The 18,705-nt window shown below is 37.1% G+C and overlaps 1 protein-coding gene across 1 annotated transcript in view; it reads right to left on the bottom strand.

Moving 5' to 3' along the window:
- Window positions 1–18,705, bottom strand: part of TRHDE (thyrotropin releasing hormone degrading enzyme) — a 371,785-nt gene that overhangs the window by 149,110 nt on the left and 203,970 nt on the right. The gene's annotated exons all lie outside the window — the stretch shown is intronic.

The raw sequence follows: 18,705 nt of genomic DNA, 5'->3' as shown, positions 1-18,705 counted from the left end.
CAATACAGCAGATGGGGCAATATCATAGGTGGTTCATGGTTATGCAGAATGAGTTTGACAACGCGAACAGAATGCATGTTCCTTGATTGGTGATGTTCGGCAGCCCACGTCGGGAGACTGAACTCCAAAGAGAACCCAGTAAAAAAAAAAAAAAAAAAAAAAAAAAAAAAAGCCTCTAAGTTACTCTAAAATGAGAGTGGTTGATTTGAGCACAACATGAAACAAAATCAATGGGCTACAATGGGCCTTAAATAGATTTAAAAACATCAGACTGTGCTCTAACAGTGGTTAAAGCAGATTCAGATGCTGGGCCATAAATGAAACAGACCGAGCTTGTTTGTGTGCACTACAGGACCAAGCCTACAATTCCAGTCCCAAATCACCTTTTTTAGTTAAGCTCAATATAGGAATAATAACTACATTTCCAGCTTCCAGTGTCATTTTGCTATTTATACCATTTATTTGTAGCACCATTGGAACAGCTCATTCTCTCTCGCTGATCCATCCACTTTTCCCTGCTTCCCCCCATGTTATTTTCTCTCTAAGATATATATATACACACACACACACACACACACACACATCATTTATTTTCTGAAAGAATTTCAGGAGACCACAACAAATAGCAAAAGGCAAAGTGATAAAGCTATAATATCTGGGGATATATATGTGAATTCAGGATAATGAACATAAGGAGGAGATCAACAGGTGTTACTAACCCATTAGCATCAGGTTGCGCAAACAAACAAAATCCTAAAACTTCTATTCTGTGTGATGTTTAGATCTTTGTATTTGCTCTGATAAAAGCTGGTTTGTTATGTCAGAAATGAACTGTAAAGAAAAAAGCACTTCTTTGTCATTTTAAGAAGCCTGCTTTAAAGAAACAGCTTGGGTTTTGGTAACAAAAATGCTGGCAGCTATTAGTCCTCCTGGCCTCCTGCCTTCACTGGGGGAGGAGGGAGAGAATAAAGAAGTTGCAAGAGATAACAGGGCTAAGTAGCCCCTAGGTAGTTGGGACCTGCGGAGCATCATTACAGAGATTAAAGACTGCGACTCTTAAATTGCTATAGCTAATTCTGAACTCACTCCCGGAGACTCCTAGTTTTGTGCCAGCAGATAAACAGCATGTTATTTCTGAGTGAGTTGTAATTTCAAGCTGAGAGTACACCAATCCTGTATTTGTACAAAAATGGACATGGAGAATAAATATGCTAAGAAAGGGATACTTAACTAGGCGTATATGTGCGTTCTTTAAACATGGCTTTCGAGAAGCGTCTTACTTCATCATTTGTCCCATGATTTAGTACGTATAATCAATAATTTAATTAGTTCTCCAGCCAACTATATGCTATAAGCCAACTATATGCTCTTGTGGACTATAGATCTAATCTCTTCAGTCCTTTTTTGGACGGAAGAGTGCGAGTTTCACACCATGGCCTGTACTCCATCACCCTGAACTGGGACCGGACTGGTCCCAGAGGTCTGCTCCATGGTAAGAAGTTCAAACTTACAATGACTTGACAAATATCACATAAATTAATAGTGTATTTCTTCTCAAGTTAAGTTCTCAATTCAAGACAAATCAAGGAGAGTGAAGTTGCATCTTGTGACTTAAAATTTTAAGAATAAAAAGACAGACAGATGGCCTAGATTGAGAGAGTGAGAGAAAATCGTGTATTTCCAAAATAAAATTTAAAAAATGTTGATGTTACTATTAAGCAGGCAAGCAATCTTGTTACTCATTCAACTTAAAAATGCACATTAAAACCATTTGATACTGAAATTAATAGGTGGGAACATGGAATGCATCATCACACTTCAACTTGACCAATGAACACTTTTATTGATAAGAAATTCCAATTGAAGATGTGGTTTTCATTCTGAACAAAATAGAATATTCAACTCTGTAAATAGTGACTGCCTGCTCCATTACGTAACTCAAATCTCTGGTTGAAACCACAGTGTAAAATGAGTTTAAAACGCTGTTTTTACGAATCCTAATTTTTAATATTTAGCACCGATAAATGTATACCGATCGATAGGAACATTTAGTGCACATATGTTGGTTTGCTAGCCGTGTGATTTTTTACATGATATAAAGTAAATGGCTAAGTAATTCCAAATGTGAAACTTAAGGTAAAAAATTTCTAAAATGAAACTCTCTTGTTTAAGGAAATATAAGTTATACATGGTGTGTTGCTTCACGCTTGTAGAGGAAAACAAAAACAAACCTTTGCCTCATCAGTAGAATTTCAAGAAAGTGGTTAAATTTAGTAATGTTGAGTCATTAGCAAAGACTCCTTTCTAAACGGTTGGAGAGAATGACATTGTGTAATTGAGGGGGGGATAAAGCATTAAAAGAGATTAAAAGAGAGGAGAAAAAAAGAAAAAGAAGAAGAAAGCAAAGCCTGGCCAAAGAACACTCACAAAACTCAGAAGAGAGAACACTTTAAATTAAGGAAGAAAAAAGAAAATTCTAGCCAGAGGCAAACCCAATTGCACAAAACTACAAAGAGTTTCCAGGAGGAAAGGTGCTAATATTTTATAAAAAACCTGTGTCACTATAAAATAAAAAGATGATCTTAGCTTGACAGTCACCTGCTGGGGCCCTCCCCCTTCGTCCTCCATGATAATAGTAACAGCAACAATTACAAAGTATTGATTAATTGCCTACTGTCAACCTGAGACCCTGAGAGTTTCAAAATAAAGTTAAAGAAATCCTGGCTCTGATGCGAGATAAGAGATCAAACAAAATGGTTGGATGCAGTGAACAAAATAATGCTTTTTCTCTTATGCGCTAGAAATGCCAAAGGAAATCTGAGGGGGAAAAAATACTGTAAAACGGAATTATTTATGCAAAGTTTAACAGGAGAAGTAGAATTTGTTCTGGCCCTTGAAGGAACTTTAAAGCTGCATGTGGGTCTGTGTGTCTCTCCCTGGGTAGGGAATAGCAAATTGAGCTAAAAAGTTAGCTTTTATTCTAGTTCAGATTTTAAGGCCACCACTTTAAGCTATCCTGTCACTTTCCAAAAGCAGCACAATAAGATAAATGTGGGACTTAAATTTGTTCGAGTAAGTTCCACGTTAATAGTAAGAACAGCCCCTTCTGCTCTACTACAGACTTCCTTGGAGTTGTCGCCTATGTGTCTACGTTCCAACAGGTCAAATAATGGCGAATAGATGTTTCGTATTGGACTGTTTCCAAAATACATTTGAATTTTCGGAGAAGAGTGAAAAGATTTTTCAGATGGGTAAAGAAAGTGTGGATAAACTCGGAGTTGAGAATATCACATGGGAAAAAAGAAAGCCTGCATTATTTTTTTCTCATTCATTCATTTAACAAATACGTACTAAACTCCCACTCTGTGCCAGAGATCATGCTGTGTCTGGGGGAGAAATACACGACAGAAACTTGGTTTCCGACCTTAAAGGACTTAAAAGTGCAAGAGAAAGACAAACAGCTCAGTGTATTATAATAGGATGGATGTTTTAAAACACACAGGATGAAATGATTGGTTAGTTCAGAAAAGGCTTCGCAGAGGAAGTGACATTAAAGTGGGTTGTTGAAGGATGACGGGTTACTTAGGAGAATGAGGGAAACAGCTTTTTGAAAAAGGACAAATAGGGATCCCTGGGTGGCTCAGCGGTGGAGTGCCTGCCTTCGGCCCAGGGCGTGATCCTGGAGACCTGGGATCAAGTCCTGCATTGGGCTCCTTGCATGGAGCCTGCTTCTCCCTCTGCCTGTGTCTCTCATGAATAAATAAATAAAATCTTAAAAAAAAGAAAAACAAAAAGGAAAAGGACAAATCCAGGCAGATAAAATGGAGAAAAAATAAAATAAAAAAAGCTCATGTGTGTGACTCCTCAACCATCAGGTAGAAGGCTTTGGCCCTAATCAATGGGCAGCTGCACGTAGAATGACATAGTAAAAGTAGTGTCTTAGGGAAATGACTGACCTGTGGTGCCCAGGGTGGCCTGACGTATTGGGGGGGGGGGGACAGGGAGCGGCTACTGCACTCAGGGGGTCGAGGGATAACCTAGGGGACAGGTGCTGCTGCAGGGCCGGTGTTCCGTGGCAGCCTTGGAATGACAAACCGGCCAGCGCAGACACCTTGAGTCCCGGTCCCCTTGGCAGGTGATGGAGAGGAAGGATCAAGAGATGCCTCAATGGCATTTTGTAAAGGGTTGGGGGGGTATCTAGTGGAAGAAGAGGAGGAGCAGCAAAGGCCCGCACTGGAGAGCCAGCTATAAGGACCACTCCGGGACCTGGGGCAGGTAAGGGGACAGCGGACACCCAGAAAGCGAGACGCATTGGGAAAGCGGGAGCAAGGCCTGCATCTAGGGGGCCCACACCACACGCCCTCTGGCAGGAGGCTGCAGTTCATATGAAAGCAGAAGCAAGATCTCAGAATCTACTCTTTTTTTTATTATTATTTCTTTCTTTTCATTATTATTTCTTTTTATTATTATTTCTTATATTAGCGTTTCATAGACTGATAATTAGTGGCATCTGCAAAGGGAGGCCTTAAGCTCGCTTGCTGTGGCATTAGCTCCGCTGGCAGGTTCCAGCTGCCAACTCAGGACAGTCCCACCTGGATGTGTCCACCCTGAAGGGCCAGCAGCCACGGGCCAGGTGGGCACCAGGAAGACGGGGCACTACCAAAGGGCAAGGGTGTCAGCAAGTTCCTACGGGAAGTCCGACTAACTCTAGTGAAGGGCCATACGAGGCGGACACTTTGACACCAGGAAGGAAAAAATATATTTTTCCCAGATTATAAAAAATTAATATACATATATATATTCCAGATAATAAAATATCAAAATATATAGTTCTATTTATATATAGATATATATTTATATTAATATAAATATATATTATATATTATTTAATATAATATATAATATTATATATCATTTAATATATAAATAAATATTATATATTATTTAATATATTATGACTATAATATGATATTATTAAATATTATATATAAATATAATAATATAATATAAATATATATTTATATATTAAATGATATATAATATATTTATTTATATATTTATTGAATATATATTTATTATATATTAAATATATTTAATATATATTTATATATATATCAAAGCACAATCTGGATCGAGATCAAGGAAAGTCAGGTACATCAGCAGGATGAAGGTGACAGCCAAGGCTGAGTCAGTTCCAGCAGGCGGGGAGGTCCTCCCAGGAAGAACCAGAGCGGGGAACACAATCCTCGGGGCAGAGGAGGGTCCTATCACAGCAGCCACAGGACCTGATTTTCCAGGAGGATGAATATGGACGCAAAGGGCTCCTTGGTGTCCCCGGGAGATGAGACAGGCATGCTCCTGCGGAGTGGACGGCAGCGCCCGACACCACAAGTAGAATATCTGCCATTCACTAGCTGCGTGACCTTGCGCAAGTTACTCGGTATTTGTTAGACTTCGGCACCTTCATTTGTAAACAGATGTGGTTGCAAAGATTAAATAAGAGAATTTGTTCTACAAATATTTATTGAGCACCTGCTATATCCCAGATGGTATGTCTGGATCTGAAGATAAAAAGGATACGGAGACATGGATTCGACCTTCAAAGACTTTATGGTAGGAATGGGAGAGACACAGATGAACACAAATATTACAAAAACCACCTGCTGCATGTCCAAGGGGAAGCAGGTCCAGTACACGGTGCGCCCGCACGAAGGCTGTGATGTCCTCCACCCGGGGAAGGCAGGAAAGGCCTCTAAGCTGACGGCCGGTGGTGAATCTTTAAGGATGAGTTGACTTTTCTAGATAGCTACAGCAGAAAACAGCATTTTGGACAGAAAGGGTATCTTGGAAAAGCACCGGAGATTTAACGGCTTGTTGGGGGGCTACAGAGTTCTGCATGACGGAAGGCAGGGAATAAAATGGGGTGGATGCCCAGTGATCATCACAGAGAGGAGGACAGGAGCCAGGCCAGCAGGTTGGGAAGCTACAGTGGCAGGGTGACATCACTAGACCCGCATTTAGGGAGACTGTGAAGAGTGGAAGGCCGACTGCCGGGAGGGGCAACCAGAAACAAACGTGGGACAATGGCACGTAATTATGCACGAAGAACACACGGTATGGACATGACCCTGGCAATCTCAAGACGCTGTAGGAATTATTTCTGTAAAATCTAGTTCAACTTTGTGATGGTCAATGGTGATCCATAAGGTATGATTTATTTGGAAATCCAAGATGTATGAATTCATTGTAGATTTAGACACAAAGGCCGCATGGAATATGTAGGCAGGTCTGCAGATACATATGCAGATAGCCAAACAGACACAAATATTCCCTTTTTCCGTATTTTGATGTGTGTAAAGCGGTGTCTTATTCCAATACTTAATGTTCACAATAATATCCTGTTGGATATAGATAAAGGCACTTTTCTAATCCGTGGAATCAAATCACTAAGAATATTTGACAAAAAAAAAAATTTGGACGATGCAATCTACTTCTAGACACGTTTACTGATTATTTTGTATACGTGACATCCTTTCAGAGGCTGAGGAATCTAATTCCTGACTCCAAGCAACTCCCACTACGATGAAGGAGACAGTTGAGCGTACAAATCATTAATGCCACCTGACGAGTTAAGTACTAGTAGCATAAATAAGTACTAGAAAGTAGAGACTAGAGAGAAAGTTATAAGATTAGAGAGAAATACTTTCAGCATCTGTGACCAAGTTGATTCAACCTCAATTGATCAATCAACATGAAGAAATAAGTATGTTATTGATGTTTTACCCCTCTGAAAATCTATCCAACCATGAAATACTTTTAAGATTTCATCAGTTCAGCAAAATACCACATAAAGCTTTACTAATCTGAGCCCCTTTCTCCATAAGCAAGAGCGAGGGCTAGAGCTTTATTTACATGGTTTGGGTTTTCATTTTTTTTTTTTTTCAGTCTTGTTCTCTGTGACTTATTCAAACCACAGCAAAGGGTAAAGCAGGGGAATATGATCAAGAATTTAAAAAAGAAAAGCAAATATATTGAAAAATATTAATCAGGTTTTATTTATGTGATTTGGTATCTCCGCAAATTCACAATTACCATCTTTGTAAACAAATAACACAATGCCATATTTGTAAAACCTAGAAATTATTTGGATTCTGAGTTTCCTAAAATACTAAAAGAATTTGATCTGAAATTTTATATTGTCCACCTACCTTTTAAGATTTTATTTATTCATGAGAGATACAGAGAGAGAGAGAGAGGCAGAGACATAGGCAGAGGGAGAAGCAGGCTCCATGCAGGGAGCCTGACATGGGACTCGATCCCGGGTCTCCAGGATCAGTCCCCGGGCTGAAGCAGCGCTAAACTGCTGAGCCACCAGGGCTGCCCTGTCCACCTACTTTTACTAAGTTCTAAAATGTCCAAAGATATTTCAAACTTTACTCAGTGGGAAGTTAGCTAAATGTATTTGTGAAATATCACATCATTATTTAGCTGATTAATTTATATTTTAGAGACAGCTAAATCATAGGGATAGATGAAATAAAACTCAAGAGCTAGTGAAAATAAATGTTGCTTCCCTACAGCCATGTATCTTAAAAATTAACATTTTCAAATCTCATGTTTAGGATACACATGCCCAAGATGTTAATAATCATTTTCTTGTGCAGGTTGTTAAAGCAATCCACTTACATTAAAATCAAACCTGAAAAAAATAAAAAATAAAAAATAAAATCAAACCTGTGTAAACACACAGACACAGGGGCCAGTGAAGAATAATTTTTAAAATAATCACCATTAGCGCTATACTGAAAAATTCCACTTCTGTATTTGTTTACATAACCTTTAACGGAAAATGATACATGAACACAATAATCCAGGAAGATCTCTATTGATAGAACACTATTCTGGGGTTTCACACAAGCTTTAAAATAAGTAACTAAAATAATTTCTATATGTTCTTATTTAACTATCAGCCACATTTTATCCCCTGCCAATACACAAATATTCTAAGACGCCTTATTCAATGCATAAAGCAAAAAAGCAATTATATTTCTATAGGCCCATCTTACATGACTTTATAAGCCTCTTACAACCCCAAATAAGCCCCCGCACAGGTTTCTATTTCCATGAACTGCTATATTCTCAAACGTGACTAACACAAAGAAAATGGGTTAAATCGTCTCTCCTGTGACCACATCCTTTGGCTGCCTTACGTTTTGTTTGTAACATCCAAGTTGAATGTCTCATGTCTCAAAATATTACCCAAAATGTGGCACGGCAGAGGGAGAGTGCTAAGATAAAACACACAATGGCCTGCATCACATACAACGGAATTATGAGCCTCCCACAGACTTACTCAAGAACCTCCGAAGGAGAGCAGTATTGATAGGCCATGAGTTAGCATCACTTAGTCATTCCTGTTTCCATTAATTATGATAATCCTGGGTCTTATGGAATGATCATGAATGTGCTTCAAATAATGTCAATCACAGTAGTAATTATGAACAGGTTGTCTAATTACGTAGCTCATTCTGATTCTAGCAGCCCAAAAAATCACTGTGAATAATAACCATATGCCATACGTTTTCATATAACCCTCTTAAGATGTTCCTATCGTTTAGTTTCCCTTCACTTTTTAGGATGCCTGGACACCTTTCCTTTGGTTTTCCTTCGAACACTTTATCTGATGCAGTTTCATTTATTTTATTTTATTTTATTTTATTTTATTTTATTTTATTTTATATATTATTTTATTTTATTTTATTTTATATATTATTTTATTTTATTTTATTTTATTTATTTTATTATTTTTAGTTGCATATATTTTAAATCTCAATATCCTGGATGGCTTCCTTTAAATCTCAGTATCCTCTTGAATTCAGTGAATGAGCTCCTAATGTAGGTACAGAAACGGTTATAATCTTTCATACATGATCTACTCACCTTCATTTCATAATTTCTCGTTAACTTTTAACTGGACTTTTATTATTGAACACCTCATAGATGCTCTACTTCGGGTTGAATTCTGAGAAGTGAGGGCAAGATAAAGCCTCTAATCTGAGGTGCATACTTCCTATCCTTTGCTGGTAAACAAATTCCCGCTCGTCCACACGTTACTTCAGGATCCTTTCCATAGATTTTAAGCTTCTGACAGAGAACAGCTCCATCTTTTTGAATAAAAATATCCTATCTCTACTTTGGCAGTAAGAGTCTTCTTCTCTATTTCTATAATTATTTTTTTTGACAAGCTGAGAAGACATTTCAATGAAATCAGATCTGCCAATCTCCTTTGATGGCCGCACACTTGTTTCTCCATCACAAGGACCCTCTAATATTTTGCAGATACATTAATAATAAGCTAATCAAGGCACTATAATATTTGATTGATAAAATGCAATTCAGAATGTCTTTAAATGCGCACTGACTAATCATCTTCAACAGAACCCATTTCTGTTTAAATTCTTTTTCTTTTTTCTTTTTTTAAATTTTTTAATTCTATATTTTTATAAATTTATTTTGTATTGGTGTTCAATTTGCCAACATATAGAATAACACCCAGTGCTCATCCCGTCAAGTGCCCCCCTCAGTGCCCGTCACCCAATCACCCCCACCCCCCGCCGACCTCTCCTTCTACCACCCCTAGTTCCTTTCCCAGAGTTAGGAGTCTCTCATGTTCTGTCTCCCTTTTTGATATTTCCCACTCATTTTTTCTCCTTTTCCCTTTATTCCTTTTAAATTCTAATGGAAACTTTCTTACACCACTCAGTCTGGAAGAACTCCAAAGATAAGCTAATCAGCACACTGAAGTTATTAACATGGATACCAAGTGGCTAATTATTTTATGTTATTTTAATTTGTGAAATAAATAATAATTCAAATGACCTTAATTCTGTAATAAAGTTCTTATTAAGTTGATGAATGAAATTTATCAGCACACTTTTTGTACTTTAATTTCAATATTTAATGCTATAAATTGGTCAGTTCATCAGATAACCTAGCCTGATAAAGCTTAACATTGTTGGGACACCTAGATGGCTCACTGAGTTAAGCATCCAACTCTTGGTTTCGGCTCAGGTCATGATCTGAGGGTCGTGAGATCAAATCCCACATCAGTCTCCACGCTCAGCAGAGTCTACTCAAGATTTTCTCTCCCTCTCCCATTATGACCCTCTTCTTGCTCTCTCTAAAAGAAATAAATCTCTAAAAAATAACTCTTTAGATTTGTTGCCATATCATAGAAGTCTGTATTTTCAAAGAAAATAAAAAGTATTATTATTTTTTCAAGTTTGAAAGACTTAAGCCCATAACAATTCCAGAACTTATACAGTAGTCGTTGGCCCAGAGAGTTAACCAATGCAAAAGGGAAATTCCATATTTATTCCCGGACCTCAAAGTAAGCTACTATAATAGTCATACATCGATTATAATGTTAATAGAGAAAATTTTCACTATTCAGGATACAAAATTTGGACTAGAAATTCATTTATAATGTGCCAAAATATTAAAGTACTGGCATTGTAGCATCATTCAGGAATGTAATAAATATACTCAAAAGCATTTTGTGAAGACACTTATTAATTTTTATGGTATTATTATTAATAATTACTAGTGATACTATTGTGATCTTCATTTTAAAGAAAGTTCACTGGCTTGCTCAAGGCCTCCTAAGACCTAGGAATTGAACCTGAACAGTTTCGCTCTAGAGTCCATGCTCTTAGCCACTGCATCATGTTGGTCAGAATTAGGAGAAATAATAGAACAACTGCTTTGTATGTATCTCATTGGAAATCATTCTCAAACTCACCTAAGACCCAAAGGACATAAAATGCTGCTTCTGGTATAACCAGAGAGATTAGTTATAGGCACTCTATTTCACAGAGAATTAATATATGTAAAAGTAACAACAATATTGGTGACAATGATAGTAAAAACATTTTTTTTTGATTCTTGAAACTAACCTGCGACAAAACAGCATGGGAATTTCATACATATTTTCAATATGAAGAAATAAGACCACACAACTAGTAAGTGTCAAGAGTCAAAAATTTAATCCATGGAATAGATTAAAAAAAAAATAAAAGGGGGAGCCAAATCTCATTCTAGGAAACTGTAGAATAGCATTACTCTGATGAAAATAATTTAACTAAACTGGTAAAAAAGATCTGTGAAGATTTGAGAGTCACACTTACCAGTGCATTCCCCATCTCTGGCAGAGAAACTAGCAAAAAAAAAAAAAAAAAAAAATGGGTATGCAATAAATGTTTGTTAAAGAGTGAAAAACGAGCCAATATAGATTAATCACTGGAAATATTTTGTAAATTAAAGGCCCAAAAATGCCAACAAAATGCTTAGCAACAAACAGAAAAATGTTATTTTGTTGTGAGAAGCCAAATTATTTTCAGGCCTGGGAAGTGATACGGCTTGTCAGCTCTCAAAAGAAGCCAACAATTCCAACAAAGGCTCTTTATTGTCTTAAACTTAAGGCAAAGGCTTTATTTAGAGAGATCTTATTTTTTTAGTTTTTATTTTTAATCTTCAATAGTGTAGTATGTTTAAGATTCTTCAAACTGGACCAATAACGTGGGTAGTTAGAGAATATAATTAATGACAAATCTGCTCTGAAGGAGCAATTGATCTAATCTTTAATCAGATAATTTGATAAATAAGTAATATTTAAATAAAGATATCCCCATCATACCACCACCACTACTACCACTACAACCAAGAAAAGAGAACTTCTTTTTTTAGATTTTTATTTATTTATTCATTCACAAGAGACACACAGAGAGAGGCAGAGACACAGGCAGAGGGAGAAGCAGGCTCCGTGCAGGGAGCCCGACGTGAGAGTCGATCCCAGAACCCCGGGGTCACGCCCTGAGCCAAAGGCAGATGCTCAACCACTGAGCCACCCAGGTGCCCCAAGAGAACTCCTCTTTATAAAATACCAAGCAAATTTGTGAAGCTTACAGAGAGAACAGGACTCAAAAGCAGAACTTAGCTGATTGAGCAAAAATATACTCAAAATCTAAGTGAAAAGGAATGGCTATTGCAACCAGATAAATTTGATTAAATATTAGAGAACATGTTTGAACTATGTAATATAAACATAATAACTGGTGGCTAAGTGTTCTTATTGTTCCCTCATTTGACTAATCTTCTAAGGCTAAATGTGCTAAATTTTATTTTCCAAATGTATCTATGAACATGAACAGTCTGATTGAGGTTATGGATCTGGGTTTCTGAGCTATTCCATAAACAAAGCAACATCTGATAGAGGCGTGATTGGTCAACTAAGAGCTAAAAAAAAAACAACCCTACATTTATCCACACCTACTAACTAAAATCACTACACCAAAGATGTAATACAGTGTATACAAGAAACCGATATATTAGCAGACCCGTGCTTCTAATACCACGAGATTTGTTCCATAGAAGTCAGCAAAACAAAGGCCTTGTTTCAAGTGCTTGATAATTCTTTCAATTAATTAACAAACAGAACAAGTGAAACGTAAGACTGAATGTAATGGCAAACAAGTAGCAGCAATCCATCAAAGTCGTTTATATAAAATTATTGAGCTGGTACAGTGCTAACAGCACTCAAGAAAGGCATCACTGGACCAGATCTGGAGAGAAGAAAGTACCATGATTAAAGGAATTAATTGGGGGATCCCTGGGTGGCTCAGCAGTTTAGCGTCTGCCTTAGGCCCTGGGCGTGATCCTGGAAACCTGGGATCAAGTCCCACGTCGGGCTCCCTGCATGGAGCCTGCTTCTACTCCTCCAGTGTCTCTGCCTCTCTCTCTCTCTCTCTCTGGGTCTATCATAAAATAAATAAATAAATCTTAAGAAAAAAAAAGATTCTAAGAAAAAAAGTAATTAATTGGGGACAGGTGTATCTCGAGTAGGTAAAGAAAGCATTCCTGTGTATATTAGATTTTAAAGACAAATATGACAGAAATATGGTCTAGTTCATCGATCCGAGGGAGAGGTGAAGAACCGAAGACACAAGGGTCTCACGTAAGGGCCTTTCCTAACTTTGTGACTGTAGGTCCACAGACGTTACTCAACTCAACACCAGAACATGCTCTACCCCAAATCATCTTTTTTGGAACCATGGTTGCGGAATCAGGACCGTCTGAGGGTAGACCACATGGTGGTCTGGCCATGGCCACACTCTCTAGACTCTCAGGAAAAACGGTAACAAAGATGTCTACACTCTCCAGACGCTCCACAGAATGCCTTGGTCTATATCACAGAGAACTAGTGAAGGCACAACGTTGAAGGCTACACGGTAGAGGCCACCAAAGTCTTCGGCATTACAAGCCTTCATGGTACAGTTGAGCCAAAAAATCTTCAACGACCTCAAACGACCTTATTACCCTTCATCGTTTTGTTTTTGTCCTTTTACATTGTTTTATTCATATCACTTGACCTCACTACTTCCATTTCTCACTTTCCTGTCTAGAAACATCTGAACAGTGTTAAAGTAACCTTGATGAAAAGAGGAGGGGGGAAAAAGTCCCATAAAGTGTTATGGACTGAGACAGCTACTCTTTTCTTAGAAATGAGTTGTGTTCTAATGTCTCTGGACACATACAGCTGTCTGGCTAAGGATGATTAATAATTAGGAAATTAATAAATTAGCTTTCGGTTGCCCTCCTAGTCCACAAGCCTTCACTTCTGGTCACGTTTGCGTTAAAGGCTTTGGAAAGCAAATTAAAGGCTGACTGATATCACATGTGACCAATACACGTATTGTAGGGAGATAAGAATCTTTAAGAGTGGTGGTGAGAGGTACAGATTAACAGGGGCATAATCTGCTCTCATACATAATGTATGTCTATGAATAATGATGTGTAACAGAAGATTTCATCATTTTGGCATAAATTTTTGGCATTACCAATTTTTTGGTTTATCCAGTGCTGCCAGACAAGTTTTAGCAAGTGGAAGTATTTTGCCTACAAACTGCTCTTCCACGAAAAGGGAAAGAAATGGGTTGATTTTCCCTGCACTATTTTGAGGTATGAAAAAGGATGCCCTGGTGTTATTGTTAGGGTCCAGGTTCAGAAGCATTTTCTTCTTAGAAAGTGTCTAATCCTGTCAATTTATCAGTTGCTTTTGAAATTCCTATGGAAATGCAGAAAGACCTTGACACCCCGCAAACCTGAACATGGTCTTTGGAAGAAATACTTTATTCCAAAGGGAATGCTCATTTGTCTTTTATCTCTAAGTTTCAAATACACAAAACCTGAAACGCTTAGTGTCTTTCTGAACAAAATGACTTTGCTTTAAAGAAAATTCATGCTTTAAGAACATACATGAGATTTCCACTTGCAGTTTTGTTTTAAATTTTAAAAATTCACACGGGAGAAAACATGAGGTAATGTGACTACAAAAATCTCCCAGATACGTACCTGAATATATAGAAGGATATGTGAATATATATGGAAACCAAGGAATTATGTTTGTTTTTCTTCCTTTCCTAAAGATATCTTCTTTAATAAAAGTTGATCTTTTATTAGAAGCCGTAAATGAAGCTGAGTCACATTTTCTGAAACTTAACACACCTTAACAAGCTCTTCAAAAGCTCCCACTTCCCAAACAATTGGGAAGCCAAAGTCTTGAGTCTTATAAAAGAACAAGTGTAAATAACACAAGTCTGAATGCATTATCCGTTCTTCATGTGTAGTTTTATCCTCAAAAACTGCATTTGTGCCATAAAACATCTAAAGCCGTCACTGTATTGAAACAATTAGCAACTGATGGCTCAGCCCTTTTTATCCCTTCTGTGAAGCGACACCCTTAGTAGGGCTACCGGCCCATCATTAACATAGTTTGTAAAAAGCCCAGAATTGGCCCTAGAATGAGAGAAAATGGAGACACAGCTTGCTAGGGTAGTGGCCTTAGCGAGAGCTCCTGCCAGGTGTCAGCATGATAGGTGCACATCCGGCCTTCACCGTTAGCCTGCTAGATGCTCTGCACCGCTCTTCCACCACCACTGGTGAGAGTCCAAGTCTCTGGCCCCTTCTTAACATGGACATCCTCTGCGGGCGAGCAGTTCATACAGCCTGAGTGTTAGTGTGACCCTCAGTGCACGGGGCACACACACGACAACTCCTCCCACATGTACTCAGAGTTCAGCTATGGGAACGAGACCCTTTCCTTCAGGGGCACCTGCTACTGTCCTCCCTACAGCCCTTACCAACCTGTGCACTTCGCTTCTTGGTTACAAGCCTCTTTTCTACCCATACCTCACACTGCTCTGATCACTAATGCTAAGGAAAAAGCTACCCTTTCCTCCAGAAGAGATGGTTACCACTCCCCAGTCCCACTCAAATGAGAAAAAATATATATATACATATATATATATATATATATATATATTCTATTCTTTAAAATAAAAAAAGTCTATGTTTTCAGCAGAGAACTTGCTTGCAGAAAGGGGGTGGGGAGAGTAAAAGGAAAGCAGGAGAAGAGGTCCATTTTGAAGGCTGTGGTCCCCCAAGAGACCCAGGTAGGCATTCCTTCCACCTTCCTTCTTGTCTTTCAATGTCAGTGTCACTGTTAAGCTACTGAACGGGATCAAAAAGACCATCACCCTCTGGAACTAGCTTTAAGAAGTCTTTAAGTATTTCACATTCAATATGTGTTAGTCACTTGGAAAAAGAAAAAAATATATATATATTATTGACCAAGTTGAAAACAATTGGATCATCTAATTTACTGACTTTTCAAGAGTAGAAAGACTATATAATGTGGATTTTGATCATGATACATAAACAGAACTACATGGGAAATCATGAATATATATATATATAACATGTAATATACTTATAATTATATATTATAATTATATTATATATTTATTATATATAATAAATATATATTATGTAATATATTTATAATTATATATTATAATTATATATTTATTATATATAATAAATATATATATTCTCTTCCAGGGAACAGAGTGAGATTTAATACAATTGCCATCAATATTATACTGTAAGTTGACCCACCCAATAACATCATCACTATATGTATATATCTATTTATTTACTTTTATTTATAATATATAAATATATAAATATATAAATATTTATATTTATAAGTAAATTTGTATATTATATATAAATATATATTTATGTTTATTTATATTTATTATATAATATTTATATATATTTGGTATTTACGGACTTCAAATATATATATATATATATATTTGGTATTCAGTATTTATAAAGTCAGATTCAAAAATAAATATTTAATTTCCAAACGATCTATCTGTGACCAAATAGCCCTATTGGGCAAATATATTTTGATATTAATGAAGTATAGGCAATAGTATCAATACACCAACCTTTGTTGAAACATCTATTAACTGATGGTGAGAACCACGCCAAAGCATTTTTCCCTACAGACATTAAATCAAGGATGGACTTGAGAGATGAACAAGTAAAATATTAACCAAAACCGAGATGTGTCCTCTCTACCTTTCCACTCCCTCCTCTGAATAGTAAATCGTGTATATTATTGTTCGGGATGCTGAAGCAGGTGTATCTTTACATTGGAAGTGAAAGAAACATTGAACTCGATAGATTCCATTTCAGTTCATCAGTGATTTTCTCAACTTCTTTTTGAGTGAAAATAATTTTAAAGCAAAGATAATTTTATTGCAATGCCTGTTAACTTCAGCAGGCAATTTTTGTTGCAGCACATTAAAATGATACTCCGTTTAATGGGAGAATTCATTTTTACTAGTTAAGTCCTATCCATGATGGAGACAATTGAGAATGATTTTTCAAGGTTTTGAGCAATACACTTTAAGGTATCTTAAGTATTTAGCATAATGAAGTTTAGTTGCATGATTCTCCATTAATAGTTATCTTTACGCCCAGGTATGTGTCCTCATAAAAATTTAGGGAGAATTCCCAGTCTGCAGACTTTATCAGCATACAAAGTGATTGCTCTGTGAAGCTCCAGAGAATCCCAATTCATTTAACAAAAGAACATACACTCGTGCTTAATAATTCTCATTAGAGCAGCACAAAGCTGCATTCAGGACACTGGAGGAGATGCCTCCGACATAGATACAAACTAAAATGAAAATGTGTGCAATATGCATGGGAGATGCGATTTTGCCTGCATCAGCACCAGGTCCGTAAAATAAGGAATTCCTCAGACTAGCATTTTACCGTGCATCTTTCTCCTGCACTGAAACTCCTTTAAAATTAAAATTATCAAGAATTACTGAAGAGTACTGTTATGTTGAATGAGTCTTCCTTTTTTTTTTTTTTTTTTTTCCTTCCCTTCCAGGAACACAGTGAGATTTAATACGACTGTCATCGATATCATACTGTAACTTGACCCAGCCAATAACGTTGTCACTAACAGCCAACTTTGATGAAATAGCATCAAGCAAAAAGGCTACGTGCCCCTGAAATGTATCCTTAGCCCTGGGCTGAAGAAGTTGCTTCTGATGATCCTGACACTTCTCTTTGATTAATGAAACACTATATAAGGCTTATGTTCCTATAGAATAATCCACTTTGCCAGTATAGATAAGAATTGATTTGATGAGACCGAGCCTAGTTACAGAGATTATAAAAATTATTTTGTAATCTTTAGATAATTGTTATAAATCCAGGGTGTCAAAACAGGTGACTGGGCTTGGAAATGTTAGGGCATCTATACATAAAATCAATGCACCTTTCTAATGGAGCATTTATTTTCCAGGTACATGATGCCTACGCACATTTGTATAGCGGCTCATACATTTCAAAGACCTTGCAAGTTATTTTATCTTCACAAAAACTCTGCGAACTTGGTAAGTCAGGACAATTGCTCCCATTTTTCAAGTGATAAGAAGGAACCAAAGAGGTGAAACAGCTTTCCTGGAATCTGAATTTCTTCTTTCCGATCCATTCCCCTGACCTTACCTCACACTACTCATAAAGGCTCCTCTCTATAAGATGGGAAGCTCCATTAGTTTGTTGGGAACAAAACTATCATAACAGTTTTTACTCCACATAGTGTTTCTAATATAAAAACTGATTACTTCTGTATCAGAAACTGGCTCTGAACACACACACACACACACACACACACACACACAAAATCTAAGATTTTACTCTCTGAAGCAGACCAAGCACATATACTGGCCCAAATCAGAACAAGAACTTCCTTAACAACATTATGCAATTCTGGGCTTTTTTTATTGCTATTCCACTGAAAGTAGATTGTCAGAGCAATCACCCTAGCAAATTGAAATGGTATTTTAGCGTTTGAGACTCAGTGTCTAAAAATGATAAAAGCAGTGTTTTTGAGATTAGAGACAAAAGAGGTCAGCTTTCCTGAAATTCCTTACTCCTGACACAGGCCTGACTTCTGATTTTTCTATTTTAGGCTAAGCTCTAGCAAAGCCCAAGCCTTGTGCTCCTAGGTAAGCTTTTGTGCATATCACAATAGTATGAGTTACTGCTGACACAGCTGTCACTCTTGTTCTTTCTAGTATTTCTTCCACTCTTGCTGATGCCATTATGAAAAATAGTGCTGGCACAGCCTTAAAGTCACTTAATATCCTCTAATCTGTGGGACTAACTTATTCTTAAAATTTTGTTTGCAAAGAAGATATTAGTGATATTTGTGGGAGCAACTTGTTTACAGTTTCTTCTCATAGGTTTTTCGACTTTCGTATACTGAGGTCCTCT

The sequence above is a fragment of the Canis aureus genome, chromosome 11 (assembly GCF_053574225.1).
Source record: "Canis aureus isolate CA01 chromosome 11, VMU_Caureus_v.1.0, whole genome shotgun sequence".
Taxonomy (NCBI): domain Eukaryota; kingdom Metazoa; phylum Chordata; class Mammalia; order Carnivora; family Canidae; genus Canis; species Canis aureus.
This window is presented reverse-complemented; position numbering and strand designations above follow the sequence as displayed.